At 41.6% G+C, this 25,169-nt stretch overlaps 1 protein-coding gene, 1 non-coding gene and 1 pseudogene across 29 annotated transcripts in view; 1 reads left to right on the forward strand and 2 right to left on the reverse strand.

Annotated features, from left to right (window-relative positions):
* Window positions 1-22,613, reverse strand: part of ALPK1 (alpha kinase 1) — a 114,415-nt gene extending 91,802 nt beyond the window's left edge. For 6 of the 28 annotated variants that reach the window (XM_069593503.1, XM_069593515.1, XM_069593512.1 and 3 more), the window contains exons 1-5: window positions 22,381-22,612; window positions 20,442-20,519; window positions 13,193-13,244; window positions 1,641-1,742; window positions 1,398-1,536 (exon numbers count right to left, since the gene is read on the reverse strand). The gene's annotated coding sequence lies outside the window, so the exon portion shown is untranslated. Of the gene's footprint in view, window positions 1-1,397; window positions 1,537-1,640; window positions 1,743-7,792; window positions 7,846-13,192; window positions 13,245-20,441; window positions 20,520-22,380 lie in introns of all 28 variants that reach the window. The other 22 variants (XM_069593504.1, XM_069593490.1, XM_069593508.1 and 19 more) reach the window with 11 other exon arrangements.
* LOC138442312 (selenoprotein S pseudogene) lies at window positions 3,702-5,966 on the reverse strand (annotated as a pseudogene).
* TRNAW-CCA (transfer RNA tryptophan (anticodon CCA)) lies at window positions 10,242-10,313 on the forward strand. Its single transcript has one exon. It is a non-coding gene; the product is annotated as a tRNA-Trp (tRNA).
* Window positions 22,614-25,169: the final 2,556 nt, after the last annotated feature.

Genomic DNA, 25,169 nt, shown 5'->3' on the forward strand with positions numbered 1-25,169 from the left:
CAGAGCTAGTTAGTAAGTTGGAGAGTTGGTTCTTGACATTGGTCTCACATCAAAACTATGCTCTTGAAAAATACACCATACTGCTTCCAGTATTACATTTTCCCTTGTTTCAAGCCTATGATGGTTGCCAATGAATTTTTCAACTACTTTTCTGCCTCCCAGGTTTATATGTGTCCTCCAAGGCAGGGAGCAGGAAAGAATAACCTTTTTCTATGGTGTGCTATACAACAGCCAAGAGTACAATCAGAAACTGTAAAGAAGTCTCTGTATCACCAAGTCACTCCAGTAGCATTCCAGAGTTCAGGGTAAAGCTGTGACTCACTGTTCTTCTTCCTCTACCTGGAGCTTAGGTTGGCAAGAGTGTCCTGATCATATCTGACACTCTCCATTGACTTTAAATAAAGTCGTGTTCACTCAACAATGCCTAAAGTCTGACCCTGTCTCCAAAAGGATCCTCAATTTGCAGTTTCTATCATGTTTTTCTTCAGAGGTTGCCTTTTAAGGAGATCAAGAAGCTTTATTTGTGGAGGTCTTTTTTTTTTAATTCTCAGTTGAATTTGAGTTTCTATTCATCCCCAAAAGGTGAGGCTCACTTGGACCAAGTGGAAACATGCCCACTGAAGTGGGAGATTCTTAGGTTTAATTTAGCTGCAAAGGAGCAGAACACACCCAAACTAACTTTAGCATAAAGGAAAAATTATTAGATGGACACAGGGATATCTCATGGACATAGGGCAGAAAATGAAGGTTGTCTTCATGTGGGACTGGGATCAGGAAATGAAAGCTGTAGGAGGCAAAAGTAGTCTGTCTCTCTCTCACACACACACCCCCACAGTCTGCCTCATTCATTCCACTAAGACTTACTGAAAGCCTGCTATGCCAGGTACCATGCTAGGTGCAAAGAGCACAGAGGTGAACAGAAGAGACAGAGTCTGATTTATTTCTCTCTGTAAACCACCCTTATCTGACTCACTCATCCTGGCTTTACCTGCCCTTCTGATTCAACAGCTTAATAGAAAATGACTCAGTCTCAGCATCCTTAGTTCAAAGATAAAGTCTTAGCGCAACACACAGCTCCTTACCTGTGGGCATCATCTGTCCTTCCCTGGTCTGATCAGTTAAAGAAACAATGACTCTGGGGGCGGGGGGGGGGCGGGGTAGAGGGGCGGGGGGGGGGTAGGGGGGTGGGGCGGGGGGGGTTGTATAGGACAATCTCAGCAGTCAGGGAAGAATAACAGAGCAAACTGTGAAAATGGGATGTTGGTAATGAGCATATGGCTGCTAAAGAAATGATGATCACCTCTACTGCAAAGATTTTCAAACATAAAAGGGTGATGAAAGTTTCCATAAACTCGAGGGAAGGAAAGGAAAGCAACTCAGGAAGGCTGAAAACTCACCATGAGGTGTGGTAGGGTCTCCAGGCATATGGCCTATGTTGGAAACCAGTTTGAGTCGGAGTGGAAGGCTCCATCCGAGTGATGAATGAGTTACTCAAAAGCCCTGTAACTCTGCTTCGGGGAAGCCCGGGTGACTTTCCTTGCAAGGGGAGAGAAAGGGAGCAAGCGAATTAGAGCTCGTACAAAACAAGGCCTTCCTTGCAAAGTCTGAGCAACTCGTGGCAGCTTAGAAGTTCAAATTACCTAGGGTTGCTGAAACATTTGTGAACCTTGGAGGCGGTCAATCTCCAATTTTAAGAGTGACGGTGACACTACAGCAGAGGCTTGTAGAGCTTGGAAAGCATCCTGAAAAACACGGGGAGTGGAGAGGCTGAAAGTCGGAATAGGCAATAACAAAATTTCTGTGACTGTTGCCTAAGCGTTTTAGTCACTAGGGCTAATTTGGTCTTGGGAAACAGGAGTTACAATCATCAATGTAAAAAGTAACTCCCCTCTCAAGTCTGGGCTGCCACCTCGCATGTCTCAAGTCAGTTCAGTTCAGTTCAGTCCAGTCGCTCAGTCGTGTCCGACTCTTTGCGACCCCATGGACTGGAGCACGCCAGGCCTCCCTGTCCTTCACCAACTCCTGGAGCTTGCTCAAACTCCTGTCCATCAAGTCGGTGATGCCATCCAACCATCTCATCCTCTGTCGTCCCCTTCTGTCTCAAGTACCTCACCTCTATAGGCTGACAAGAAATTTCAGGTTAACTCCTTTCTTTCAAGAGAATCTTGAGAGGAAAAGGTATTTTATTTGTTCAACTGCACACATTCAAGGAAGTGTTTAATTCTAATCCAGTTTACTAGCATACTCTAATTTACAGTTCAATTTACCATTTTGAGAGAGTAAAAGTCATACCTGATAAAAATCCTCTGATGAGTATAAAGTTCTTAAAACTTTCAAAGAAGCTCAGTATATGGCAAAAGGCTGCAGATGTAAAGAACTATAGTTTCTATACTACTAACTTAGCAAGTTACAGACATTGCCTGAGGTCTTTTGGATTTAGTTGGTGGTTATTTTATATATGAGGCCTAGATTCACTTCTCATGAGGTAAAGTGGTTAGAAATTTTATTTGTTATAAAACCAGGTAGACTACAAAGTCTTATTCTCATTAACCCTCTGATTTTTTTTTTTTTTTTAATTCTCATCAGGTTTAAAATCTAGAACTGTTTTCTCAGGGGGTAAAGTGGTAGTCAGTCTTGTCTGACTCTTTGTGACCCCATGGAATGTAGCCCACCAGGCTCCTCTGTCTGTAGGATTCTCCAGGCAAGAATACTGGAGCGGGTTGCCAATTCCTTTTCCAGGTTTCTTCCCAGTCCAGGATTGAACCTGGGTCTCCTGCATTGCAGGCAGACTCTGGGTATGTTATGAATGCCTGATCAATCTCTCTTTTCTGGGCTATCTAGCAGGTTGTATTTACAGCAGCTGTGAGGAATGAGGTAATGTCTCCCTCTGGGCCAAAGAGGATTCCTCAAACTCAGTGTAACTTGGCTGCAACACAAACCCACCAACATCCACCTAGACTGCTCAGTATCACTCCTTCGACCTAGGAAGACATGAGGAACTGGTGTCAACATGATGGTCATGCTCCTTGCTGTGCTCTGAGTAGTGAAGTCCTTTGTCTTTGACCCAGGAGTCTCACATCTTCAGTCAGCGTCCATGGAGAAGTAGCAGGCTAACGTACTAACTCTAAGGAAAGTAAAACAAAATCCCAGACCCTCAGACTTCATCTTTTTTTTTTTGAATGATAAAAAACTGTATTATGTTCGATAGACAAATTCAAGTGCATAAAGAAATTTCCTTAAATTTAATAAAGATACTGAAAATGTTCTCTGCATTAAAAAAAAATATTTACAGTCTCTCTCTCTCTTTTTTAAAACAGTTCTGTACATATAAATTTACAGAACAACCCCGTCAACTGTCTGCATCAGTAATCCTTGCTGGTGAGCTCACCATTTACAAGGAAGACATCATTCAACGCAAGCTGTCACAGAAACTCCTACCGGCCAGGACCTCTTAACTTGAAGGATCATTGCCAGGTCTCTTTTATCAAGATCACCAATCACCTGGAAGCCCTTAGCTACCAACTAACAAAGACCTGTAAAATCAATGAACAGTCAGTGGCTTCAGTGCAGTGTGATTAACTGCAATTACTGCCTAGTGGCCATGTCCACACCCTATGCCGCCTTCGATCCTTGAAGTCATCAGTGTAGTTAAGAACAGAAAGAAAGCCCCTCCCCCTGGCTAATGACTGTGAAAAGCGTGCCTAAGACAGTTGAGTTGAGGGTTAAGGATTCATCTTGCTAATGTCAAAAGTGACACTAACAAGATTCTTAGCCTCATCCAGCAGATGAGGGTCCTCTGCGTCCAGGTCTCCAGAAGCAGGTCCACCATCTTCACCAGACAAAGGATTGGAACCTCCTCCTCGCAAAGGCTTTCTGTCGGATTTTCATTTGGGGATGACTGATGAAGTAGAAGGCCCAGGACTGTCTTCTTCCTGAGGCTTTCTTGTATTTCCTTTATAACTTTTTCCTTCTTGCATGCTATCCCACATTTCAGTCTTCTGTCTCCTTTTTTCTTCTTCAAGCTGTCTTAATTTCTCTTTATGTTTTTCAACTTGTGCATTTAATTCTTCTTGCATTTTCAAACGAGCAGCTGCTAAAGCCTCCTGTCGTTTAACAACAATATCAGGTTCCAGAGCAGCGGCAGCTTGATCTAAGTGCCTCTGCCTCAAGGCCCTCAACCGGGTGGAAAGCTTCTGAAACACCACGTAGAGAAGGATGCAGCTGAAGACGAGTACCAGCCGTAAGTGGCCAGCAGGGAGCCCACTGTGACGTGAAGGAAACGCAGCCCCTGGGTCTTGAGGGCGGGCCGCGTGGACAGCTGATCCCCTCCCCGTCCCGCTCCATGGCGACGCAGCCCCGGCCAGCCCTGCGCTGCACACCAGACTTCCAAGAATTTCATCACCCTTCAACAAGCCTCTTACAGAGTAGAATTGCCTAAAAATCTGTGTTAACTGAAATAGGATAAAGGCAAAAATGTCAACTTTATTCAGTGTATTTGTTTTTATACTTGCTACAATCTCCCAAATTTGTAGCCTGTGAATTACAAACTGCGCTCTTCAAAAGAAACAATTCTTAAAAATTAAGATCTGTGGTACTTTTCTTCCAACAATACAAACTAACCAAAATGTTCAGGGTTTCTGCTATGTGCCGTGGTTTGCAGTAGAGATAAAAAGGTGAATACGGCACAGCCCCATACTTTTAGGACTCCGGCTTTGATAGAGACAGCAAGCACAAAGGTGTATCTCAAATACAAGACTGAGTATGATCAGATACAGCTGAATTCTAAGCAAAGAATGGGTGAAGAATAGGGAAGAGGTTTAGTTCAGTTATTATTCATTCAGAGGGTAAAACAAGAGTCAAACATTGAAGGATGGCAACTCCAACAAGTGGGAGAATGATGGGGAGGCAGGGTGTGGGAAACAAGGGAAATGGCGTGAGGAGGTGCACTGCAGACAGATAGTGCGGGATAGGGACACAGCAAGACAAAGGGCAAAGCGATTTTGCAGATCCCAACTGGAGTCAGCAGGTGGTTCAGGGTGGTTCAGGGTGCCTGGATGCCACTGAGAGACATAAGTTCAGACGAGTTCTGTTTGAAGTGCCCATGAAAGCTTGCAGAGAAACCGTGCTCTCTACAAGAGGTGGGAAATGTGAGTTAAACTCAGGAGAGAGATTAGAACAGGAGATACATTTGGGAATAAGGGGCAATACTTGAAGCCATTATACGAGAATAAAGGAGGCAAACAGTAGCCTGCAAAAGAAGTAGCTGGCCAGGTGTGAGGACCAGGAGACTGTGGAGAAGTGATACTGGGTAACAAGTTTTGCAGGAAGCCCCAGGGAGTTACTCAGTTCAGTTCAGTTCAGTTCAGGTCTCACGCGACCCCATGAATAGCAGCACGCCAGGCCTCCTTGTTCATCACCAGCTCCCGGAGTTTACCCAAACTCATGTCCATCGAGTTGGTGATGCCATCCAGCCGTCTCATCCTCTGCCGTCCCCTTCTCCTCCTGCCCCCAATCCCTCCTAGCATCAGGGTCTTTTCCAATGAGTCAACTCTTCGTATGAGGTGGCCAAAGTATTGGAGTTCCAGCCTCAGCATCAGTCCTTCCAATGAATACCCAGGACTGATCTCCTTTAGGATGGACTGGTTGGATCGCCTTGCAGTCCAAGGGACTCTCAAGAGTCTTCTCTAACACCACAGGTCAAAAGCATCAGTTCTTCGGCACTCAGCTTTCTTCACAGTCCAACTCTCACATCCATACATGACCACTGGAAAAATCATAGCCTTGACTAGATGGACCTTTGTTGACAAAGTAATGTCTCTGCTGTTGAATATGCTGTCTAGGTTGGTGATAACTTTCCTTCCAAGGAGTAGGCGTCTTTTAATTTCATGGCTGCAGTCACCATCTGCAGTGATTTTGAAGCCCCCAAAATGAAGACTGATACTGTTTCCACTGTTTTCCCATCTATTTCCCATGAAGAAAAAGAGGCAACTAGATTGGGTGATTGAGAAGTTCCCCTTGTTTCTGTAAAGAGAGGTTACAGAAGAGGACAGAAGTTGATGGATGAGTGGCAAACAAGGAAGTGAAAGGGATGAATGTAGACTTAACTATCCACTACTATTTTGAGAAGTGCGGCTGTTAAAAGAAGGGAAAAGAGAGAAGATAGTCTCAAAGGAAATGAACATTTCATAACGAATCATTCAATTTGAATATGTGTATAGGCTAAGGAGAAGATGTCAAAAGGCAAAATTTTTAAAAAAGAGAAATGAAAGAAAGGGACAAGGAATAATGAGTCAAGTCACAAAGTAGGTAAAAAGATGTCACTTTAACACAGAGGGGGTAGGCTTGAATACAAGGTAGAATATCGTTTTTCTGAGGCAGAATGGAAGGAGAAACAAATGGCTAATGATTCAGAGAAAATCTGAGCATTCTCCATGCATAATCCGGTAACCTATCAGTCAGATACAAGGAAATTTGGCAGGCGTAAATTCAGCTTGAAAAGAGAGAACCTGGATTGGAACAGTGCTGTGGAGAATTGAAAAGACAATTAAGGATGAAGAAAAGAATCGACAAGCATCTTTCAGAGCTCAGCTATGGATCATCATAATGGGTCCCATCAGAGTCAGCTGGGGCACTGTATTAGCTCTGGCCTAGAGAGCTGAGCGAACCCGGGTCTGGGAAGTGTATATACAATGGAGGTCAAAGAGACAAAACAGAAGTCTATAGTGCTTGTAGACATTTAGATACATTTAACCAAGGGGTCTAGACTCACAGGGAAGCTAGAGAGTCTAGAAGTGGACTCACAGCCCGGGAAAACCACCGATGAAGATGAATGAAAAAGAAGAGGGGGGATTATATTCACACACCTGTTTTCCAGGTTTGATAGGGATCTGTAGTTTAGAGTGGATCAAGAGAGGACAGAGAGTCCGCGGCAGCTCAGGCTAGCCTCATGACTGGTGGAGTTGACTGAGGTGGTCAGCGAGGCTCGGGGCATTTTATAACACTTCAAATTGGCAAAGTGTTTTATGGCTGCTTATCAACTACCCAAATACTCTTCTGACTGTTGTTTTCAAACATCCGTAAATTTCACCTTATCCACTCTATGTATTGTTAAAACACAAGGATAATATAAATGGGTGTTAAGAACTTCAGAGGTTTTTCTTGAGTCCTTTTAAAAATTTTATTTACTTTCCAATTTGTGGGTTGAGCCCAGACTAATTTATTTATGGCCCCGTGGTAGACTGCTTTCCATTTTCTCTCTCACCTATAACTAATGAATTAATTTTGAGGTTTTGTTTAAAGTCTATCCTCCCCACTATATTATACTCTTCAACAGGTCAGGGAATATGTCTGTTCTCTTCCGTCCTATAGCCTGGAATATTGAACACCTAAACCAGTTCCTAGCACATAAGGGTATTCAAAAAATACTTGCTGACGTGTGATTGCCAAGGGTAAGGAGGTGTGTTGGAGGGATGGAGTGGGACTCTGGGGTTAGCCGATGCAAACTATTAACATTTAGATGGATAGATGACAAGGACCTACTGTATAGCATAGAGAACTGCATTCAATATCTTGTGATAAACCATAATAGAAAAGCAAATATGTTCTTTAAAAAAAGAATGGATATATATCTGGATATATATGTATAACTGAATCACTTTGCTGTACGGCAGAAACGAGCACAACATTGTAAATCAACTCTAGTTCAATTTAAACGTTGTGGTTGTTAAATGTTTCTAAAAGAAGATACTGGCTAAATACAGGCAGCCTCTGTTAGTTGATTAATGCTACTCACTGCTTACTGCATACGTGACAAACTGGAAATGTTTCTTTTCATCTCATGAATATCTGTAATGTTCAAAGAGAATAAGATGCCTTTTATTGTCTCTGTAAACTATTACATTCTCTGCATACACTGTTGAAATGACAAGAAACAACATGCTTGCTTTTAACTCATCGTCCAATCTCTTCCTTTCAAATTGATGTAAAATTTTCAGAGTATTTCTCAGTGTTAATCCTCATCAGTTTTAATAGAAATTTCCATAAATTTCTCACCACGTTGCATTATGAGATCATCTTCAGACTTTCTGAAATTTCTGTAGCAATGTTTATGTCATAGTCTGTAGCTCAGAAAATAAGCCAGTTAATTAGGATGTTAGCCAGAAGGAACGTATCCATTCATTCAAATCATGGTCTTAACTGTCTGTAATTGAAGAATCTGTAAATATTATTCTTTATAGTGCCTCACTGCTGCCCTCTTCTGGTGGCACATAACAGCTTAGGCTGCTGCTGCTGCTGCTAAGTCGCTTCAGTCGTGTCCGACTCTGTGCGACCTCAGAGACGGCAGCCCACCAGGCTCCCCCATCCCTGGGATTCTCCAGGCAAGAACACTGGAGTGGGTTGCCATTTCCTTCTGCAACGCATGAAAGTGGAAACTGAAAGTGAGGTCGCTCAGTCGTGTCCGACTCCTAGCGACCCCACGGACTGCAGCCCACCAGGCTCCTCCGTCCATGGGATTCTCCAGGCAAGAGTACTGGAGTGGGCTGCCATTGCCAGATAACTATTAATAGATGTTCATTTTTACTTGGGCTTCCCTGGAGTCTCGGGGTAAAGAATCCACCTGCAATTCAGGAGACACAGGTGCAGTTCCTGGGTCGGGAAGATCCCCTGGAGAAGGAAAGGGCAATCCACTCCACTATTCTTGCCCGGGAAATCCCATGGACAGAGGTACAGTCAGTGGGATTGCAAAGAGTTGGACATGACTTAGTGACTGAGCATGCACGCATATTTTCACTTATGAATGAAAACAAATATGGCACTCCATAAAACAAAAAAGTTATAAATAAATTACAAGACTTAGTCATGGTGTAAGAAACTGGAAAACTTTTTTTTTTTTTGGAAAACTTTTTTGAAACATTAAAATAGTGACACATACCATTTACCTAACCAACAATCTTTTTTTAACTGTTTCAGTAAAAATCCATTAACTGTTTTGAATTTCAATATAGAAAAAGTAATCCATTGTTTCATCTCTATGATATTCCACTGTAACTACAATAAAGTTTACACTTGGGCTATGGAGAAAGAGTTTGCTAACAAGGGCTTCCCTTGTGGCTCAGCTGGTAAAGAATCCCCCTGCCATGCAGGAGACCTGGGTTCGATCCCTGGGTTGGGAAGATCCCCTGGAGAAAGGAAAGGCTACTCACTCCAGTATTCTGGCCTGGAGGATTCCATGGACTGTATAGTCCATGGGGTCGCAAAGAATCGGACACGACTGAGAGACTTTCATTCACTCACTAGCATTGCAAGGCATGTTTAAATGGCTTGAGAGGGAAAAAAAAAAGATCTATTAAACTATGAGGGTATTTTACAGTGACTAAATATATGAAAGAAATACTGATAATTAAAGGAGTATTAGCTGTTTATGAAATGCTCCAGAAGTCCTTCACTAGCAAATAATGTAGTGGTTCTGAACATACACATGAACTCAAGCCTTTGTTCCTGCTCTTGTCTCGACCCCTACCTTATTCTCACTACACATCCTACAGTCGGCGAAGACTGACAAACTTCTCATAAATGTGGTCTCTACTCTCTCTGTCTCTCCTGTTGCTGCCGGTACATACAGTCAGCTCATACGGTCAGCCTCTACACCAGTTTTCCTGCTATCTGTCCCTCTCTGTTTCCACACTCTACCCTTCATGGACGGCCAGATAGCTTCTTAAAAACAGAACAGTGTCACCTCTACTTAAAAATGTCTGTTGGCTTTCTGTTGCCTGTGGGCTGAAGTCGAGGCCTCTGGTCTTGGCATGGAGAGTCCAACCTGCCTTGCTCAGCTCTGCAAGCAATGTAACGTAGTTTCTGCCCTTGAGCGTCCTGGAGTAGCATCCCACAGCACTCTGCTGTTTTTGACTCTGTGGCAGAGCTTGGTCCAAGGCTCTGTTATACATCGGTTACTTAATCGTCTCCCAAGAGACCGTGAGTCCTGAGAGTGCCCAGTGTCTCCTTGGCTCTCCTTTGAATCTCCAGCATGCAGCTGAGCTTGCTCCATGACTAACACACAGGGGAAGCTCAGTGCAGGTTTGTGAATAGATGAATGAATGAACAAAGGCTGTTCTCCCCATCTTTAGGGAATTCTTCAGTTTTTGAGTTTTATAGTGCCACCTCTCTAAAACCTTTCTTGACTCTTACCTAGCATAAGTAATTGCAGTCACAGTTTTTTTTTGTTCATATAAATTAGTTGTGCTTCCCTGGTGGCTCAGAGGTTAAAGCGTCTGCCTCCAATGCAGGAGACCCGGGTTCGATCCCCGGGTTGGGAAGATCCCCTGGAGAAGGAAATGGCAATCCACTCCAGTATTCTTGCCTGGAGAATCCCATGGACAGAGAAGTCCATGGGGTCGCAAAGAGTCGGACACAACTGAGCGACTTCACCTCTCCGTTGTATATACTCCAGCCTCCTTTCAGGTCGTACCCACTGAAAGGCAGCCTGGGGGAGTGAAAAGGGCATGAGCTGGAGGTAGACAACCCGGAGCTTGTATTTAGTCCTGTCACTCACTCTTCCTGTCACCTTCGATAGGTAAGTCAGCTCATTTTTAATTTTTAAAAATTGAAGTATGGTTGATTTACAATATTGTGCCAATTTCTGCTATTTAGTAAAGTGAGTTAAGCGCATATATTCTTTTCCATTATGGTTTATCACAAGGTATTAAACACAGTTCCCTGTGCTATCCCGTAGGACATTATTGTTACATTATTCTATTTATTTATCTACTGGCTCTGTCACATGGCTTGCAGGGGATCTTACCTTCCTGGCCAGGGATTGAACCTGTGCCCTCATCAGTGAAAGCAGAGTCCTAACCACTGGACTGCCAGCGAATGCCCCAATTATTCTATTTTATCTGCTTTTCTAAAATGAACATTCCCCCTCCCTCTCTACATGAGGCTAACACCACTTCCCCATAGGTTTAATGCAAAGCTTAAAGAGGAAGTGAGGAACTTTCCTGGCAGTCCAGAGGCTGAGGCTCTGTGTTTCCACCGCAGGGAGCGCAGTTTCTGTCCCTGGTTGGGGAACTAAGATCCTGCACTGCTTATGACACATTTGAGATTTTTGTGAAGTTTTAGTATTTATTCCCTTTCCCTGAGGGTGAAAGTGAAAGTCACTCAGTTTTGTCCTTCCCTCTGTGACCTCATGCAGTCCCTGGATTTCTCCAGACCACATCTAATTTAAATCTAGGTTTCCAGGGCTTCAAAAACTACAGAGACTCAGTAATGTTTCCTAAGTAAATAAGTGAATTCCAGAGTCATATTTGGTCAAAAGTGATATAAATACATATTTTAACAGACTTTTAAACTAATACAATTGCTTTTCATTCCTTCCTACTCACTTAGGGTAAATATTACATCTTAATACTCTGACATGGCTCAAATAAAAATTTTCTCATCTTTATGATTATAGTATCCAAAGTATATAGAGGTCACACAATTTGAAGCATAAATATTTTCTAATCTTTTGGGTATACTTCCATTTGTTTATTTTCTTTCATTTAGTCATTGTAAAGTATGTCTATGAAGTATTTCAATAAAGTGAACTAATGTTTATATTTTAATGGAATAACTATATTATAATGTTAAGTAAGAAAAAATAGAATATACATTAATTCATACAGCATGATAGCAATTATATTTTAAAAAGTCACTGAGGATCAATCATTTTTTTTTCCAGAAATAGCAAAAATCCACCCTAAAATTAATATAAAATCTGAAGGGACCCTAAATAATCAAAACAATCTTTAAAAGAAGAATAAAACTGGGGGGCTGCCATTTTTAGAAAAACTGGACTACATCAAAATTAAAAAACTTTTGTGCATCAAAGGACACAGTAAACAGAGTGAAAAGGAAACCCATGGAATGGGGCAGGTATTTGCAAATCATGTAGCTGATAAGGAGTTTATATCCAGAATATGCAAGGAATTCTTACTACCCAACAACACAAACAACCCAATCGAAAAATTAGTCAAGGGACTTCAACATTTCTCCGAAGAAGATATACAAATGGCCAACAAGCATAGGAAAAGATAAGCTCCCTGTTACTAACCATTACAGAAATGAATAAGCTCATCATTACTAATCATAAAGGAATGAACATTAAAATTGAAATGAGATGCTGCCTCACACCCATTAGAATGGCTGCTATGAAAAAAAACACAGGAACAGAAAAAGTGTTGGCCACAATGTGGAGAAGTTGGAACCCTAGCACGCTGTTGGTGGGAATACAAAATGGTACAGCTGCTATGGAAAACAGCATGATGGTTCTTCAAAAAATTAAAACATAGAAAAATCGTCTGATCCAGCAACTCCACTTCCAAGTACATACCCAAAATAACTGAAAGCAGTGACTTGAAGAGATATCTGTGTACCATGCTAATATTCACAATAGCCAGAAAAGATGGAAGCAACCTATATGTCCATTAACAGATAAACGGATACGAGAAATGTGGTATACACATACAGTGGAATACTATTCAGCCTTAAAAGGGAAATTTAGACATCTGCTACAAGAAGGATAAACCTGAGAACATCATACTAAGTGTAATAAGTAAGTCACGAGAGAACAAATACTGCCTGATTCTACTCACACAAGGCACCTAGAGTTGTCAGATTCATAGAGACAGGAAGTAGAATGATGGTTCCCAGGGCTGGGTGGAGGGGAGAATGAAAAGTGATTGTTTGACTGTACAAGGTGAAAAGAATTCAGTGGATGGATGGGAATGATGGTAGCACAAAATACCACTTAAACGTGTACATTAAAAATAGTTATAAAAGTAAACTTGATGTGCATATAACCAAAATTCATGCAAACAATTTAAAAATAATCAGGAGGCCAGGAGCCCAATCTGGCTGTCTGTGATGACCCAGAGGGGTGGGATGGGCGGAAGTGCGGGAGGCTAAGGAGAGAAGGGGTATACATATAATTTTGACTGATTCGCACTGCCGTACAAAATTGTAAAGCAATTTTCCACCAATTAAAAAATAAGGGAAACATAAAAAGTTAATCAGAAGGAAATACACCAAAATATTGAGCTTTTGCTTCTAAAGTCATACTTTTTGATTATTTCCTCTTTTCATATTTTCTACAGTGACTATACAGAGTTATAGCATTAGGAAAAAAAGAATTCAAAAGTTTCAGATGAAAACTTACCCCAAATCTGTGTTTATTAGATTTCAATCCATTTCTGATTTAGAAGAACCTCCTAGTTAAAAAAAAAAAATTTTAAACGCAGAGGCCTTTGAATAAACACAGTAAGAAATAGTCTCTAAGTTTCTATTTCCTGCATTGTGTCATAGGCATTGTTGCATGCTTGCTATCTGAAACATCCGGATAAGAGAACAGAGGAAACTCACGTTCCTTTGTCCCCCAAGAGAGTGGAGAAGTTACAACTGGTCATCACTCCTCCTCACTTTTGATTACACAGGAAGACAGCTATTACTTCAGCCAGACTTTCGTTCCATCACGCTACTGAAAATGCCTTGATCAACATCCCTGATAGACTCTACATACCTGAATCCAGCGGTCCATTCTCATTCCTCATCTTAGTCAACACACCAACAGCTTGTGACGCAGACCCTGCCTCCTCTACCGCCCTCCAGGACACCTCGGTCTTTTGTCTGTCCTCCAACATTATGGGTCACTCCTTCATGGCCTTTGGACTGGTTCTCTTTCTCTCCTAAATCCCATCCTGCTGGAATGTGCAAAGGCTCAGCCTCTGGCCCTCCTGCTTTCTCCATCTAAATCCACTCCTTGGTGATGTCATTTAGTTTATGGTTTTAAATCACGTGTGCTTCCCTGGTGGCTCAGATGGAAAAGAATCTGCCTGCAATGCAGGAGACATGGGTTCGATCCCCGGGTGGGGAAGATCCCCTGGAGAAGGGAATGCCTACCCACTCCAGTATCCTTGCCTGGAGAATTCCATGGACAGAGGAGCCTGGTGGGCTACAGTCCATGAGGTCACAACGAGTTGGACACGACTGAGTGACTAATACTTTAAATAACGTGTATTGGTTGAAAATCATCTATTTCCTCTCTCCCATTCAAACTTCTCTCTTGAACTTTACAGAAGCATATTTTCAACTGTTTGATTATGTGCACTTGGATATTCAATAAGCAACACATTTTCAAAAATGTCCACATTGAAATCCTGATCTGCCTCAGCTAATGACCCCACCTTTCCAGGAGAGTGAAGTGAAAGGCCAGCTCTTAGAAGAACTGTGTTCAGAAGAGGCTGAGTAGAAGCAGATGGGGTGTTTGGAAGGGATACATCTTTGGAGAAAATTTGGCCAGGGGAACTCCTTGGTTCCCTCATGTCCACTGAGGCTTTTACTTTGTATGTGTGCAGCTTCAGTCTAAGAAGTTTTTTCTCTGACAACTGTGACTTTCGGGAATTATGGTATTAAGATGCTGTGGAACTTCTGAAATCTGTTGCATAATAAGCAATGCTTTTCTTTCATACTAACTTCCCTTTTCACACATGGTGGCTACTAGCTTGCAAATGAGTTATTACCAGCCTACCAGATGCTTCCCAGAAGTCATGATCAAGAAGTATTTAAATCATAAACGATTTTAAGATTGTACCACTGTTATTTCTGATATATTTTTTAAGACTCTAGAATTTTGAAACATGTTATTATTATGAGAGCAAAACAGTGTTATTGTAGAAAATTTGTAGAAAAAATATGGTAAAAAAGAAAAGAATTACCCTTGGTTGCACTAAGAACTAAGCATTATAGTTTGATAGCATTATTTCTATGCATAGTTATAATATTTACGATGAAGTTTTAAAAAGTGTAAGTTCTCAAAATTTAAGTATTCTTTGACCATAATCAAGCAGTCTGATATTTGTCTCTCAACTGTGATGCCTAGATACACTCAGAAGTGATTTAACAAAACACTGTGACTCAGTACATATTTTGGTGGCTTCTCTTTCACTCACGCTGCTGCTGCTGCTAAGTTGCTTCAGTCGTGTCCGACTCTGTGCGACCCCACAGACAGCAGGCAGCCTACCAGGCTCCCCCATCCCTGGGATTCTCCAGGCACTGAAGTGGCTTGCCATTTCCTTCCCCAATGCATGAAAGTGAAAAGTGAAAGTGAAGTCGCTCAATCGTGTCCAACTCTTAGCGACCCCATGGGCTGCTCCGCCCATGGGATTTTCCAGGCAACAGTACTGGAGTGGGTCGCCGTTGCCTTCCTCTCTTTCACTCGTATCCTATGGTTAACTTAGAGGCAGTTCCACGTGTGTTATCTCTTGTTTCTCTGTCAGCCTTACTTCAGAACTAGACTTCCTCACCACTTCGCCCACCCCCACATCCCACCTAACACAGAAAACTAATCCCAACCCTCAGTAGTAACTGTTAACTTTTATCAAAGTGTTCCTAAGAGAAGATCTCTCCTACTGGGTATGTGGCAGGCACTGTACTCTTAATAGCAGGATGCAGGAGCCTGGGGTAAGGCCAGAACCTCCTTTGGAGTTATTTGTTCAAGTCAGGAAGGCAAGTGAAGGACAGACATAGTTGCAGGTACTGGGGAAAGTCTGGTTTGGCACGCGTGCCATCTTACTCAGAAGGGATATTAAGAGACAATTGGCAGAGCTCTAGTAAATGGTTGGAATTCGAGGTAGAGGAAGTGTATTGCATGAGGCAGAGTAATGGAGAGATGTTAACAGCATAGCAAAGAGGTGGAAATAATAATTATTACCATTTATTAAGTAAATATGATGAATAATAGTACCCGTCTCACAAACTGTAGTGAGTATTAAATAAAATAAATGTATATAAGCCTTGTAGCAATAAGACTGACATACAGTAGTCTCCTCGTATCCACAGGAAATTGTTTCTAAGACACCCCAGTGGATGACTGAAACCATGGATAGAACTAATGGGATAAAATTTATATTTTAAAGGAAGACAAGAAAATTTAAGCATAAAATTCTCTCTCCATTTGGGCCTTCTCCCTCCCCGTTTAGTGTGCAATGTTCATCTGCATTATATAAAGGCTCTCCTGTCCACGGGATTCTCAGGATTCTCCAGGCAAGAATACTTGAATGGGTTGTCATGCCCTCCTCCAGCGGATCTCCCCACCCCAGGGATCGAGTCTGCATCTCTTTTGTCTCCTGCGTTGGCAGGCAGGCTCTTTATCACTAGAGCCACCTGGGAAGCCAGACCTCAAAGGTGGGAATGCAAAGATCAAGTTTTTCCTTTTTTCAATGCTAACAATGTTTTCTTCTTAACTTTATTGTTAAGTGAGTTTTGGTTGACAGTATCAAACCCTATATATACCTTACATACATATCTATGACAAAGTTTAATTTATAAATTGGGCACAACAGAAGAATAACAATAACTAATAATAAAAGAGAACAATTGTAACAATATACTGTAACTGAAGTTACATGAACGTGGTCTCTCTCTCTCTCTCTTTCTCTCTCAAAATAACTTTTTGCATAAATTTAATGCCTTTCTGGGCTTCCCTGGTGGCTCAGAGGGTAAAGCATCTGCCTGCAATGCGGGAGACCTGGGTTTGATCCCTGGGTCGGAAAGATCCCCTGGAGAAGGAAATGGCAACCCACTCCAGTATTCTTGCCTGGAGAATCCCACGGACGGATGAGCCTGGAGGGCTACAGGCCCCGGGGTCGCAAAGAGTCGGACACAACTGAGTGACTTCACTCACTCACAATGCCTTTCTATTTTAACTACACATTAATCACAAACTATGGCCAAAACATTTGCAATTTGAGGTGTGGTAGCAAACTAGCACAAATTTTATTTTCATTCTTCACAACTTCATGAAAAGAAGGCTTGTCCTTACAGCAGATCTTAGCAAGTTCAGCATACATTTTTTTCCTTTCCTGATTAAGTCAAGAACTTTCATCTTTCCACTTAGAGGAAGCACTTTATGGCTTCTCTTTGGCATACCCGAATTGCCAGTGTGACTACTCTGGCTCATTAGGGCCATTATGAAGTAAAATAAGGCTGGCTTACTGCTGGGACAGTGTATTGGATAACCAAGACGGCCGCTAGGTGACTGACAGGGGGGCGACGCTCCACACTCAAATCACGAGATTCACGCCCGGGCCAGACAGCGCAGGATTTCATCACGCTACTCTAAAGGGAAGGTAATTTAATATTTTGGGGGCATCCTGGTGGTGCCAAAGGTAAAGAACTGGCCTGCCAGTGCAGGAGACATAAGAGACGTGTGTTTTATCCCTGGGTTGGGAAGATTCCATGGAGGAGATCATGGCGACTCGTTCTAGTGTTCTTGCCTGGAGAATATGGACAGAGGAGCCTGGGGGGGTACAGTCCATAGAGTTGCAAAGAGTTCGACGTGACCGAAGCAACTTAGCAAGCGCCTGGTGGCTCGGTGGTAAAGCATCCGTTGCAGGAGACACACGTTTGATCCCTTCCCTCTGAGAAAATTCCACGTGCTGAGGAGCAGCTAAGCCCAGGCACCACAACTGTTGAGCATGTGTTCCAGAGCCCAGGAGCTGCAAATACTGAGCTCACGAGCTGCAGCTACTGAAACCACACTCCTAGAGCCGGTGCAAGACACTGCCATGAAAAGAGTAGCTCCCTCACTCCCAGCAACTAGAGAAAAGCCCACTCAGCAAGGAAGACCCAGCACAGACAAAAAGTTTTCTTTTTAGATTAAAAATAATTTAAAAAAAATTTAGCTGAATTTTTTTCATTTAATGTTTCTGGATCAAGAGTAAGTAAAACCATGAAAAGCAAAACCATAGATAAGGTTGGGGGGGACTACTGCACAGAATATACTTAATAAATGTGCATTAATAAATAATGAATGTGAGCATACTCAGTCATGTCCAACTCTTTTGCGACTCCCGTGGACTGTAAGCCCACCAGGCTCCTCTGTGCATGGGATTTTCCAGGCAAGAATACTGGAGTGGGTTGCCATTTGCTTCTCCAGGGGGTCTTCCTGACCCAGGGACTGAAACTGTGTCTCCTGCATCTCCTGCACTGTAGATGGATTCTTTATCCCTGAGCCATCCGGGAAGCCTGAATAATAAACATTTATATTATTATTTAGAGGGGCTTCCCTGGTGGCCCAGCAGTGAAGAATCCATCTGAAATGCAGGAGATTCAGGAGATACGGGTTCAAATCCTGGGTTGGAAAGATCCCCTGGAGGAGGGCATGGCATCCCACTCCAGTATTCTTGCCTGGAGAATCCCATGGACTGAGGAGCCTGGTGGGCTACAGTCCGTGGAGTTGCAAAGGGTTGGACGCGCCTGAAGCGACTTAGCAGCAGCAGCAGCATCTTAATCTAGCAGTGGTGACCAGATTGAATGTCATTTATAGTGAGTGGGAGACATGTTTCCTTGGTTTATCAGACCTTTAGATACTGCCTGTTTGTGAATTCCTGAACTCTGGGATCTGTTCACCTCATGTTGAATCCCAGCCACACAGTAAGTCCCCTGCTCCCAGTCGCTTTCCATTCATCACACATTAGGGGATCTGGTTCTAATTCTGGCTGGGTCACAAACTAGTTGTGTGAATTTAGGCAAATCACCTTTCCCTGCTAGACCTCAATTTCCTCACCTTGAAAATTGGGGGAGTTTTAGAGATTATCATGCTAGGTGAAGTAAGTTAGACAGAGAAAGATAAAAATCGTATGACATTACTTATATGTGATATCTGAAAAAAAAATGATACAAAAGTACTTATTTACAAAATAGAAACAGACTCACAGACTTCCAAAACAAACTTAAAGTTACCAAAGGGGAAAGGTGGAGTGCTGGGAGATAAATTAGGAGATTGGGATTAACATATACACACTAGTATATATAAAACAGATAATCAACAGAGGCCCCCTGTATAGCACAAGGAACTCTACTGAAGACTCTGTAATGACCTAGGTGGGAAAAGAATCTGCAAAAGAATATACATATATACGTATAATGAAATCACTTTGCTGTGGACCTGAGACTAATGCAACATTGTAAATTATACTCTAGTGTAAAACAATTTTATGTATTCTTTTAAAAAATTTATTTAAACATAAAATATAAAAAAGAATGTTAGGAAAAGAAAAAATTTGGAATTAGGAGGATTGAGAAGGAAATGGCAACCCACTCCAGTGTTCTTGACTAGAGAATCCCAGGGGCGGGGGAGCCTGGTGGGCTGCCGTCTATGGGGTCGCACAGAGCTGGACACGACTGAAGTGACTTAGCAGCAGCAGCAGCAGACTCTAAAGTCCTTTCCAACTCTGTGATTCCACAATACTATTTCACATCTCTCAAAATTGAGCAGCAAGTAACAGGATCAGTGTCAGCCTGGACTGCTAGCACATGTTTTCCATGGGACTTAGAATTATTTCCTCCTTAGAATGAATCCCTTAAAATTGCCAGTATGACTATTTTAATGGTCACTGGCACATACCATGATATGTTAATGGCCCTGGACCTACAAGACGCTTATCATGTCCTCCCCAACTGCTACCCTCCAGCCCCAACCCCACCCCAATTTCAGAGTTCATGGTGCCTCAGTGAAACAGGCAGAATGGAGCCATAATACTTAGTCTGGGTAATTCATCCTTTCTATGATTCTTATTTCAAAAACTATTAGCTAGATTCTGCATCTCTTCAATTTTATGACAAGTGGTGAGGGCTGCAGATCTGATAAAAGTTTGATAAAGCATTTCTTTATCTACCTATATTTTGTACATCTATAATTAGGCAATTCAGCAGATCGTGTTAACATTGAAATCTGTCACCAAGGACCAGTGAAGTTCAAAGATACTTCACTGGTTCAGAAAATATCAACTTCTCAAATATGTTAGGGCAGTATTTCCAAAACTTTAGCCATTTACATACCACCTTCACAATCTTTACTATATCTGCATATTACCTGTAATAGTTTTTATTTAATAATTTCCTTAAAATCAATAGTAAATTTATTTTTACTTAGCATCTTCCTGAGCGATAAAATCCATGAAATTATAGATTTTAAAAGCTAGTTGCATTTTCAATGTACCTTGAACTAAGCACAACTCAAATTTTCAAAGTTAGGATATGTGTCACCTAAAATTGGTAGTTTGTATACCATATTTTGGCCAAGTTAAATGAATATGTAACTGATATTTAAGCTGCGATCATCTCTTTCTGTTCTTCAGCCAAAGAGGAATGACAGCATCAGATAATATTCTTACTTTTAAATCTGTCCCATGGAACTCTAGAAACAAAGGACATCACAACATCTTTGTTGTGATTTGCAAAGCAACGTTGCAAAAATAGATGTCACTGTCAATAAGAAGGACTCTCCAGGTGGCTTAGTGGTAAGGAATCTGCCTGCCAATGCAGGAGATGCAGGAGAAGAGACTTTCATCCCTGGGTTGAGAAGATCCCTTGGAGGAGGAAATGGCAACCCTCTCCAGTATTCTTACCTGGAAAATTCCATTGACAGAGGAACCTGGTGGGCTACAGTCCATGGGGTCACCAAGGAGTCGGACACGACTTAGCAACTGAGCACGTATGCACGTCAGTAACGAAGAACAGAGTACAGAGAGAGGCAGCAAATACAGTAAAAATAAATACGGAATTAGTTTACACCAAAAGTTGGAATGTACAGTCCTGTTCAAAGTTCTTCAACCTAGACACTTAAAACTCAGGAAACAAAAGCATTTCCAAGGGACATTTTATTTGGAAAAGCCCTCATTTTCTGAAATAGATTAAAGGACAGGAAAAGCAGTGTATGTGCTGTGTTCTGGGAAAAGGGTCAGTGACATTCTCTTGGAATGGGAGAAGACATGGAATTTCAGAAATATCTTGAAATGCACACATTTACTCAATAAAAATTCCAGCTTCTAAACCCAAGCTTAAATCACACAGCCCTTGAAGGGAGATTGTTACAGTTTAACAAGTCAGGTGCGCTCATTACACAGTATTATTTTGGGTGGGGTTTTATAATATCCATCATAATTTGCATATGGCTTTTTCAACTTCAAAAAATATTTATATATATTTATTGTCTCCCTACTTATGCAAGTAGATGAGTATAAAATTCTGGTGTCTTGCTGGGGGAAGAATTGAAGAATTCATCTCAGGCTCAAAAAGATATTTGAAGTAGAAAGTAAATTATTGCTCGAATAATTTAAAGTATTTTGTTTCCTTGAGGCTACAGGTTGATAGAATTTGGACAGAAGAGATGTGAAGGGAGACAAATTTTTTTTGGATATAAAGCGGATAGAAAGACTTGGTTTGACAATTGTTTAGGTCTGTGTGTCTTCCAAGTGGTAAATTAACCTACACCCACCCCCTACCCCAAATAATGCATACCATACAGTCACATAATCTGTTGACACACCAATCAGACCTAGGGGAACAAAGCTTCTGTGGTACGACTACTATTGCTCGTTTTAATTCGCAGGGAAGAAAGAGGAGAAAGCAAAGAATGTGGAGACCATGCTGAAACATCAGTAAAGACTTGTACAGCAAAAGTGATTACAAGTGAGGAATTAAAGATGTTTATAACAATAAAGTATCAGCCAACCAAAATCGGATCCTGTTTCTCATAAGAGTGCTAGCTGCACCGAGTTTAAAGAGGCAGAGGCAGATAGATGCGAACGCTACAGAGATGCCATTATGTTGTGACATAAAGCCCCCTCCTTTCCCACCCTGCCTCTTTGCACACTCACCCACCTGCAAATTCCAAACAATTCTAAAGGTGCTTAATCTGTGGCTTTCCAAAGTCATTTGGAGCCTTAATTTTAAGTGCTAAAATTGGCGTTTTAATGAAAATGCTTTGGAATGAAGACTCTTTGGAATAGAAATACGAAGAATTTTAATTTTTCTAGATATTTTCCCTCTACATAATACTTCTTTATATGCAGAATTCCCCTCGGTTCGTCCCAAATGAGAAGAGTAATTCTCCAGCCAAAAGTGATAGCTGCTGTTATCACTACCTACATACTCCAGCCAAACGTCCCAGGGTTAATTTTTCAAATAAGTAATCCCAACTACTTAATCAAACACCTCAATTCAGTGATAAATGAAGCCAGATTTTCACTAGCAGCTCTAGCATGCCTCTGGACTTGAGGACTTCATCATTTAAACCTTAAAAAAAAAACAAAAAAAAAACCGTTTCTTTTCTTCTCTTCCTAATAACCTAACACCACTACAGGTGGCCCTTCCCCGGCCCCCACTCCCCCTCCCTTTCTAGGGAGTTTTCAGAAATGCAAATGTTCTGGAAACTCCAAAGTTATTTAAATGTAGAGAAGACCACCGGATGAAAACAGGATCACAATTTAAGAAAATACTTCCTTAAAAATTATTCCTTTATACCCACGTATACTACGCTTTTGTCATTAGAAGGCTGATACTCACCATTATCTCGAGGAAGAGGAAATACACTTTAAAGAAGCAAATCTAACTCTTAAAAAGTTAATTATAGCACAAGTTCCCTGAAATATACTGTTTCTCATAAACAGCCTCCATTTCAGGAAGTAGGAATTTAAAAGAAAACATGGCCTGTTATTGTCTCAGAGTCTGTGTAATTCTCGGGGACTTTTCAGCAGTTCTGCGCCATAAGACACTCCCCTTTAGGAATTGCTTTAGTGAAAGGTATTCTGGGAGTTGTATTGCTACAGAGAAGTCCCTTCTTAAAAAAGTGCACGAAAACTCCTTATTTGGATTGAGTCAGAATGGAGAGCCAGTCCACTGAGAGAATGTCAGTTAGAAGAAATGAGCATGACATTGTTTTTTATCTATTATCAAAAGAAACTCTTGTTAAGGCTCCATTCAGTACTCTTATCTATTTTAGAATTAGTGTGTACAGCTGAGCTTGTCACAGGGACACCTATATCACCAAGTTTTGGAGGGGGTTGAAAAATGAGGTTGGAATTTATCTCATAGAAAATCTCGTCGGTCTGCTGGATTTGACAGTGAGGACTGTCTAATTGCATCACATGGTGGACATCATCCTTCAGTATAAATCTGTGCTCCAAATTCTGACAAAAAATACCAAAAGTACATGAAAAGGTTGGTAAATGTTTAACATTTTATTGAAAAAATTATTGATGTCAGTACTTTTAATTTTCTCAGTCCTTTCTGAGCCTGCTGGGTTAAAGAAGTATCCGAAAGTGAAGGAATGAAAGATTTCACTAGTAGTAATTTGATAAATCTTGGTAGAGCCCTTTTGATATGTTTCCCCCAAACTGAGAAAGTAAATGACTAATCAAAAGAAAAAAAAAAAGTTTTAAGTGTTAGTCACTCAGTCATGTCCAACTGTTTGGGGATTCTCCAGGCAAGAGTACTGAAGTGGGTTGATATTCCCTTCTCCAGGGGATGTTCCCGGCCAGGCACTGAACCTGAGTCTCCAGCACTGCAGGCAGACTCTTTACAGTCTGAGCCGCTAGGGAAGCCCTGGTAGAACAATTCACTCTCCCAAACCGGCCCTTCTCTTTCTGCTTCCATAGCCTCTGGCTCTCATAATAAGTGATTGGGGATTCCAGGATCAGATCTACTGGGGATCTCATAATCCACTGGGCTCCTCTAACCAAAAAAACCATATTAGTGTTCTATTGTTACCTAAAAATTAACACAAATTTAACACCCATTAAACAATCTGTTCTATGAAGTAAATATAAAATATTTATAAATGAAGATGCATTTAACTGTCTATAAAATGAAATTATAACTAGATGTACATTTTATAAGCATTTAAGAATTTAAAAGAAAAGTTATAAAGGTTCTTTGGTATACAAAAGCAAAAAAAAAAAAAAAAAAAAGCAGGCCAACTCCTCTCTCTCCATCCTTCAAGTGCCCTGCCAATTTCCTTCTCACCATCTCATCATTGTCTTGAGAGCCTGAATTTTATTGCAGTTCTCCACATGTGAAAAATATTGAAGCATCAAAAAATTAAGTGAGAATTTTCTCTCAGGAGACTTCTTTCATGTGTGTGCTTAGGCACGTTCCATTGTTTGCGACCCCTGTGGACAGGCTTCTCTGTCCATGGGATTTTTCAGACAAGAATACTGGAGTGGGTTGCCATTTTCCTCCTCCAAGGGGTCTTCCCAACCCAGGGATCAAGGTTAGGTCTTCTGTGTCTCCTGCTTTGCAGGTGGATACTTTACCTGCTGGATGCAAGTCTCTGTCCTAGCAGACAGGAGTCCAAGATCCTCCTGCTGGTTTTGAAGTGAGTAGCCATGTTGTGACAGGGCCTGTGAGAGGCCAACAGCCCCATGGCCAGGAACCTCGAGTGACACCTGGGAGATGAAAGCGACCCAGATGCCAGCTAACAAGAAAACAAGGGACCTCAGTTCTACAACCTCAAGTGAATCCCGCCAACAACCACATGAACCAAGAAGAAAGAAAGAAAAAAAAAAACAAGCTTCTAAAAGGAACACAGCCTACTTGTTGTGGGAAAGAGAGTAGGGTATGAGAGGATGGTCACATCCCAGGTCACATCTGAGTCCCTGGGAGAGCTGCCAAGTGTGAGTTCTTGGCTTCACAAAAACAGGCCATCTCATAGGGCAAGACATGGCAAGGTGTGGGGTTATCTGTTCTTATAGGGGAGGGTATTTCTTAGGCTAATAAGTGGGAGGAGCATTCCAGCTATTTGGGAGAAGGGGTGGGGATTTCTAAGAATTGGCCTCCTGCCCACTTTTTGACCTTTATGGCTGGCCTTGGAATGAACATGGCGCCTGTGGGTGTGTCATCTCGCTTGCTGACGTGTAACAGTGGAAGTTGACTCGTCCGCCATCTTGGACCTATTTGGTTCTCTTTAGTTCCTGATGTGTTCTTGGATTATGTCATTCCTTTAATGGTTGCGCCCTGCCCCCTTCTTGTCTCATGACCAGCATCTTACGAGACCCTAAGCAGACGACCCAGCTAAGATACACTCAGATTCTAGATCCATAGAAACTGTGGTATAGGAATTATATATTGTTTCAAACCACTAAATTTGGGGTAATTTGTCATGCTACAATATATAACTAATGCACATATGATAATCTCCTTCAAACTCCAATAACAATTATTCTCGAAAAAAAGGTTTGTGTTGCTAGTGCTATTTTCTTTCTTCATTAGAGGAGAGAATATAACTGAATAATTTATAGATGTGTACATCTTTAATTCAAAACTTTAATGTAGAATATAATTCTCCATGTATGAGT

The sequence above is a fragment of the Ovis canadensis genome, chromosome 6, assembly GCF_042477335.2.
Source record: "Ovis canadensis isolate MfBH-ARS-UI-01 breed Bighorn chromosome 6, ARS-UI_OviCan_v2, whole genome shotgun sequence".
NCBI lineage: Eukaryota > Metazoa > Chordata > Mammalia > Artiodactyla > Bovidae > Ovis > Ovis canadensis.